Below are 7,745 nucleotides of genomic sequence, written 5' to 3'. Positions count from 1 at the left end.
TATTGGAGACAGCGTCTGGCTCTGTCCCCCAGGCTGGAGTGCAGTGGTGTGATGGTAGCTCACTGCAGCCTCGACCTCCCTGGCTTAAGTGGTCCTTCTGCTTCAGTCTCCTGAGTAGCTGGGACTACAGGCGTGCACCAGCATGCCTGGCTACATGTTTTTTTATTTTTTCTACAGACCAGCTCTCACTGTGTTGGCCAGGCTGGTCTCAAACTCCTGGCCTCGAGTGATCCCTTCTGCTCAGCCTCTCTAAGTGTTGAGATTACAGGTATGAGCCACTTCACCCAGCATTTTGTTCATTTTTGAAACTGGTTTTTTATTTGGTTATGTTTTGAGATTCTTCTTTTCTTTTTTTTTTTTTTTTCGAGACAGGGTCTTGCGCTGTCACCTCTGTCACCCAGGCCGGAGTGCAGTGGCGCGATCTCAGCTCACTGCAACCTCTGCCTCACGGGTTCAAGCGATTCTCGTGTCTCAGCCTCCTGAGGAGCTGGGACGACAGGCACGAACCACACCTGGCTTATTTTTCTATTTTTTGTAGAGATGGGGTTTCGCCATACTGGCCAGGCTGGTCTCAAACTCCTGACCTCAAGTGACCCACCCGCCTTGGCCTCCCAAAGTGCTGGGATTAGGGGTGTGAACCACTGCGCCTGGCCAACACTTCTTTACATATTATGAATGAGTCCTTGTCAGAGGTGTGATTTGAGAATATTCTCCTGTTGGCCAGGCACAGTGGCTCAGGCCTATAATCCCAGCACTTTGGGAGGCCAAGGTGGGTGGATCACCTGAGGTCAGGAGTTCAAGACCAGCCTGGCCAACATGGTGAAATTCTGTCTCTATTAAAAAAACAAAAGTTAGCTGGGCGTGGTTGTGGGCACCTGTAATCCCAGATACTTGGGAGGCTGAGGCAGGAGAGTTGCTTCAACCCAAGAGGGGGAGGTTGCAGTGAGCTGAGATCGTGTCACTGCACTCCAGCCTGGGTGACAAGAGTGAAATTCCATCTCAAAAGAAAAAAAATATTTTCCCGTATCTGTAGTTCTGTTCTTTCTTTTATTAAGGCCTTTCACAGGACAAAAAGTTAAATTTTAATGAAGTCCAATGTGTCAGGTTTTTTTGTTGTTTTATTTTTCAAACGGGGTCTTGTTCTGTTGCCCAGTCTGGAGTATAGTGGTGCAATCTTGGCTGAATGCAACCTTTGCCTCCCAGGCTCCAGCGAGTAGCTAGGACCACAGGTGTGTGCCACTGCACCCAGCTAAATTTTTTCCCCCCTATTTTTGGTAGATGATACAAAGACGGGGTTTCACCGTGTTGGCCAGGCTGGTCTCGAACTCCTGACCTCAAATGATCCGCCCACCTTAGATTCCCAAAGTGCTGGGATTATAGGCCTGAGCCACTGCGCCCACCTTCTCCTGTGTTGTTACGTAAAAATGGTAAATTGGCTGGGCTTGTTGGCTCACACCTGTAATCCCTCCCCATTGGGAGGCCAAGGCAGGAGGATTGTGTGAGTCCAGGGGTTCCGGGCCAGCCTGGGTAACACAGGAGACCCCATCTCTAAAATAAAGTTAGCTGGGTACAGTGGCTCACACCTGTAATCCCAGCTACTTGGGAGCCTGAGGCAGCAGGATCACTTGAGGCCAGGAGTTTGAGACCAGCATGGGCAGCATAGCAAGATCCTATCTCTGTTTAAACAAAGGAAAAAAACCCAAGTCATATACATATATATACAGACACATATATACATACACATATACATACATACATGCATCTATATACACACATATATACACACACATATACATGCATATATATACACACACATATACACACATACATACACATATACACATACATATATACACACATATACATACATATACACACACACACGTGTATATATAGATATATATAAATTTTTTTGTTTTTTTTTTTTTTGAGACGGAGTCTGGCTCTGTCGCCCAGGCTGGAGTGCAGTGGCCAGATCTCAGCTCACTGCAAGCTCTGCCTCCCGGGTTTACGCCATTCTCCTGCCTCAGCCTCCGGAGTAGCTGGGACTACAGGCACCCACCACCTCGCCCGGCTAGTTTTTTGTATTTTTTAGTAGAGACGGGGTTTCACCGTGTTAGCCAGGATGGTCTCGATCTCCTGACCTCGTGATCCGCCCGTCTCGGCCTCCCAAAGTGCTGGGATTACAGGCTTGAGCCACTGCGCCCGGCCCTTTTTTTTCTTTTTGAGATGGAGTCTTACTCTGTCTCCCAGGCTGGAGTGCAGTGGAGTGATCTTGGCTCACTGCAACCTCTGATTCTCCTACCTCATTCTCTCAAGTAGCTGAGATTACAGGCGCTCGCCACCATACCCAGCTAACTTTTGTATTTTTGGTAGAGACAGGGTTTCTCCATGTTGGCCAGGCTGGTCTTAAACTCCCGACCTCAGGTGATTTGCCCGCCGCAGCTCTGTCGCCAGGCTGGAGTGCAGTGGCAAGATCTCAGATCACTGCAACCTCCACCTCCTGGGTTCAAGCGATTCCTCTGCCTCAGCTTCCTGAGTAGCTGGGACTACAGGCGCACACCACCACGCCCAGTTAATTTTTGTTTTTGTATTTTAGTAGAGAGAGGGTTTCATCATGTTGGCCAGGATGGTCCTGATCTCCTGATGTTGTGATCCACCCACCTTGGCCTCCCAAAGTGCTGGGATTACAGGTGTGAGCCACTATGCCCCACCAATTTTTATATTTCATACTTATACAAGATGGTCTCAAAATGGATCGTAGGTCTAAGTTATGAGGGTTAGGTCAAGATTCATTTTTTCTGCATAAGGATGTACGGTTGTTCCCACGCTGCTTGTTGAAAAGATCCTCCTTTATTGAATTGCTTGTGTACCTTGGTCAATAATCCATGACCCAAGTCACCTTCCCTCAGTGTGTGCCTGCCCCTTCTCCAACACCAAGCTGGCTTCACGTTGTCACTCCAGAGTCAGCGTAACATTGGGTTATGTGAGTCTTCTTTCATTTTTCCACGTGTGGTCCATTTAGAATCAGTTTGTCTATATCTACAGAAAGTCCTGTTGGGACTTTGATTGGAATTGCAATGAATCCATAGATCAGTTACTGAGAACTGACACCTGTATGATATTGCGTCTCCATCTAAGAATGTGGTATGTCTCTCCATTTATTTAGGTCTCTTAAATGTTTTTCTTCAGATCACGTAGTTTTCTTTTTATTTTGTTTATTTATTATTCTTTTTCGAGACAGGGTCTCGTTCTGTTGCCCAGGCTGGAGTGCAGTGGCACAATCTCAGCTCACTGCAACTTCTGCCTCCCGTTTCTTCTGCCTCAGCCTCCGAGTAGCTAGGACTACAGGCACGCGCCACCACATCCAGCTAATTTTTGTATTTTTAGAGACAGGGTTTCACCATATTGGCCAGGATCAGCAGTCTTGAACTCCTGATCTCATGATCCGCCCACCTGGGCCTCCCAAGTGCTGGGATTATAGGTGTGAGCCACCGTGCCGGGCACTGCCAACACCTTTTTTTTCTTTTTTAGATGGAGTCTCACTGTCACCCAGGCTGGAGTGCAGTGGTGTGATCTTGGCTCACTGCAGCCTCCACCTCCTGGGTTCAAGTGATTCTCCTGCGTCAGCCTCCTGAGTAGCTGGGATTATGGGCACACGCCAGCACACTGGGCTAATTTTTGTATTTGTAGTAGACATGGGGTTTCACCATGTTGGTCAGGCTGGTCTCAAACTCCTGACTTCATGATCTGCCTGCCTCAGCCTCCCAAAGTGCTGGGATTACAGGCATGAGCCACCACGCCTGGCTCCCAGATTGCTTTTTAAAACTATATATTGCTGGTCGCGGTGGCTCATGCCTATAATCCCAGCACTTTGGGAGGCCAAAGCGAGCGAATCACCTTGACGTCGGGAGTTCGAGACCAGCCTGGCCAATGTGGTGAAACTCCATCTCTACTAAAAATACAAAAATTAGCCAGGCATGGTGGTGCATGCCTGTAATCCCAGCTACTTGGGAGGCTGACGCAGGAGAATTGCTTGAACCCGAGAAGTGGAGGTTGCAGTGAGCCGATGATAGTGCCACTACACTCCGGCCTTTGCGCTTTGCGACAAGGGTGAAACTCTGTCTCAAAAAAGAAAAGAAAAGAAAATGTATACAGAAAATGTCAGAATTTACCTAACAAAACAAAACAAAAAAAGGCCAGGCGAGGGGGCTCACTCCTGTAATCCCAGCATTTTGGGAGGCTGAGGTGGGCGGATTGCTTGAGCTCAGGAGTTGAGACCAACCTGGGCAACATGGTGAAACTCCGTCTCTACAAAAAATACAGAAATTAGCCAGCCATTGTGGTGTGTGCCTGTAGTGTCAGCTACTCTGGAGGATAAAGTGAGAATCACCTGAACCCAGGAGGTTGAGGCTGCAGTGAGCCGTGATCGCACCACTGCACTGCAGCCTGCCTGACAGAACAAGACACTGTCTCAAAAAAGAAAAAGCATTGATTAATATGCTTAGACTATTTGCATTTAATGTAATTATTGACATATTTGGATTTAGATTTTTTTATTTTTCCATTCACGCTATTTGTTTCCTGTACCTACGTCCCCTTTTCTGCCTTCATTTAGGTTATGTGAGCTGTTTTTGGCAGCTGATTTTAATTGTGTTTTCTTTTTGAGACGGAGTCTCACTCTACTACTCAGGCTGGAGGGCAGTGGTGTGATCTTGGCTCACTACAAACTCTGCCTCCCGGGTTCAAGCAATTCTCTTGCCTCAGCCTCCTGAGTAGCTGGGACTACAGGCGCATGCCACCACGCCCAGCTAATTTTTTCTATTTTTAGAAGAGACAGGGGGTTTCATCGTGTTAGCCAGGATGGTCTCGATATGCTGACCTCGTGATCTGCTGGCCTTGGCCTCCCAAAGTGCTGGGATTACAGGCTCAAGCCACTGCACCAGGATGTAATTGTGTTTTTGAAAATATATCCTGGCCCATCCTGGCTAACACGGTGAAACCCTGTCTCTACTAAAAAATACAAAAAACTAGCCAGGCGAGGTGGCGGGCGCCTGTAGTCCCAGCTACTCGGGAGGCTGAGGCAGGAGAATGGCGTAAACCCGGGAGGCGGAGCTTGCAGTGAGCTGAGATCCGGCTACTGCACTCCAGCCTGGGCGACAGAGCGAGACTCTGTCTCAAAAAAAAAAAAAGAAAGAAAATATCTCCTGGCTGGGTGCAGGGCTCACACCTGTAATCCTAGCACTTTGAAAGGCTGAGGTGGGCCGATTGCTTGAGCTAGGAGTTCAAGACCAGCCTGGACAACATGGCAAAACTCCGTCTCTACCAAAAATACAAAAATTAGCTGGGCATAGTGGTGTGTGCTTGTTGTCTCAGCTTCTCAGGAGGCGGAGGCAGGAGGCTTGCTTGAGCCCAGGTGGTCGAGGCTGCAGTGACCTGCGATCACGACACTGCATTCCAGATGCCTGGGCGAGACCCTGTCTCAAAACGCACACACAATAAAGCAAAGGGTAGGAACAGGCAAGACCAAGCGGAAGTATGCCTGACTAGTACTTGGTGAAACACCAGCGAGATCCACGGTGAGTTACCATTTCATATTCTCATGACGGGGGTGGGGACAGGGAGGCCTGAGGCAGTGGAACCGGTGGCTGGTGAAGGTCTGGAGCAGGGAGGGAGCCTGTGCTCTGGGGCGGGAGTGTAAATTCTGAGAGCCACTGCCTGGGGGGCGGTTGGGCCTGGCAGGGCGTCTGCCCCGTGCCCGGGCATACACAGGTTCGGAGTGCGCTGGTGGTGGCAGTGTTTGCATAAAGTCAGACAGAACGGAAGCACTGGTGAGTAAATGCCGGTGTTCAGGCAGCGGAGCAGTCAACAGCAGCTAAGATGAATAACCAACGCCGTCTCAATATGGACAATTCCCACCTCAATTCTGTTGAATGGAACCCGCAACTGGCGGGCGGGTGCGTTTCCAAATCGTTCAGAGGCCCAGGAGAGGCCCTCGCCGTCTGGGAAGGTGCAGGGGTGAGGACGGCCTCAGGGACGGATGGGAAGGACGAAGACCCAACTCAGGCGGTGGAGGCCTCCGGGAGACCCTGGATGGAGGAGAGAGGGCGACTCGGGGGGCTCCGGGCATGTGTTTGGGGGAAAGGTCAGGCCTGGGGCTCATTATTTTGAAAATATCTGTTTGTATGTTTGAAATATGCAATACTAGGCCGGGCAGGGTGGCTCATGCCTGTAATCCCAGAACTTTGGGAAGCCGAGGTGGGCGGATCCATTTGATGCCAGGAGTTCCAGACCAGCCTGGCCAACATGAAGAAACCCCGTCTCTACTAAAAACACAAACAAATTAGCCGGGCGTGGTGGCGCGTGTAATCCCAGCTACTCGGGAGGCTGAGGCAGGAGAATCGCTTGAACCCGGGAGGCGAAGGCTGCAGTGAGCCGAGATCGAGCGATTTTCCCCTAAAAAAAAAAAAAAAAAAAAAACAACCAATAAAGCTCATATGTGTATCAGCCCATGGCCCTTTATGCAGAAACACGGAGATCTAAGGAATGCGTGCGGCCGAGGGGTGAACTGCGGCTGATCTTCACTCTTCTCATTTGTACTTGTATGTTCTGAAAATGTCGTCTAGCTTTTGGGTCGTTCTTACCTGAGAAAAGCCAGACAGCAGGTTTTTGGCGGAAGGACCGATTTGCACACCGCGCGGCACACACGGGAGCGGCCCGCGCGGCTTTCGGAGAAGCCTCCCGGGTGCAGCCCCTCCTGCGCCCTCGTTAGCGCGCGGCGTCTTCGGGCCGCAGGTCCCCTCGGCTTGGGGCGCGGGACGGGGGTTCGAGGTCACGTGACAGGGAGATTTTCCCCCCCCCCCCCCGCGGCCCGCAGAGGGCGCCCGAGTCCCGGCCTCAATCGCGCGTCCGGGGCGGCTCCTTCCTCGCGCGCCGCCGGCCGCGTCCAGGAGGGGGCGCCGCGAGTCCTGTCCGGCGGCCCCGCCGCGGGCAGCCCCGGGCCGGCTCCTGGGCGTCCGGTTCCGCGCTGGCTGAGTTTCCCGCCCCACCTGCCAGTGTCGGCTCGTGCGTGCCTCCTCCCCCGGGTTATGGGAATAGATTACAGTCCCCAAGTAATAAAGCGAACAGGCGGCCGGGCGCGGTGACTCACACCTGAAATCTCAGCACTTTGAGAGGCCGAGGCGGGCGGATCACGAGGTCATGAGATCGAGACCATCCTGGCTAACACGGTGAAACCCCCGTCTCTACGAAAAGTACAAAAAATTAGCCGGACGTGGTGGCGGGCGCCTGTGGTCCCAGCTACTCGGGAGGCTGAGGCAGGAGAACGGCGTGAACCCGGGAGGCGGAGCTTGCAGTGAGCGGAGATTGTGCCACCGCACTCCAGCCTGGGCGACAGAGCGAGACTGTCTCAAAAGAAAAAAAAAGAAAAAGAAAAAAATTTAAAAAGCTTCATAAGGCTGCTGGATTCTGTCAAATGCCTTTTCTAAGTCTACTGAAATGATGATGTATTTTTGTCTTATTTTATTTAGAGACCAGGTCTCACCATGTTGCTCAGGCTGGCCTTGACCCTGAGAATCCTCCTGCTTCAGACTCCCAAAGTGCTAGGATCACAGACGTGAGCCACCATGTCTGGCCGTGTTTTTGTCTTTTAATCTGTTTTTTTTTTTTTTTTTTTTTCGGCGGGGTGCCGCTCTGTCACCCCGGCTGGAGTGCAGTGGCCGGATCTTAGCTCACTGCAAGCTCCG

Source organism: Piliocolobus tephrosceles, chromosome 13 (assembly GCF_002776525.5).
Source record: "Piliocolobus tephrosceles isolate RC106 chromosome 13, ASM277652v3, whole genome shotgun sequence".
Taxonomy (NCBI): Eukaryota; Metazoa; Chordata; class Mammalia; order Primates; family Cercopithecidae; genus Piliocolobus; species Piliocolobus tephrosceles.
This window is presented reverse-complemented; position numbering follows the sequence as displayed.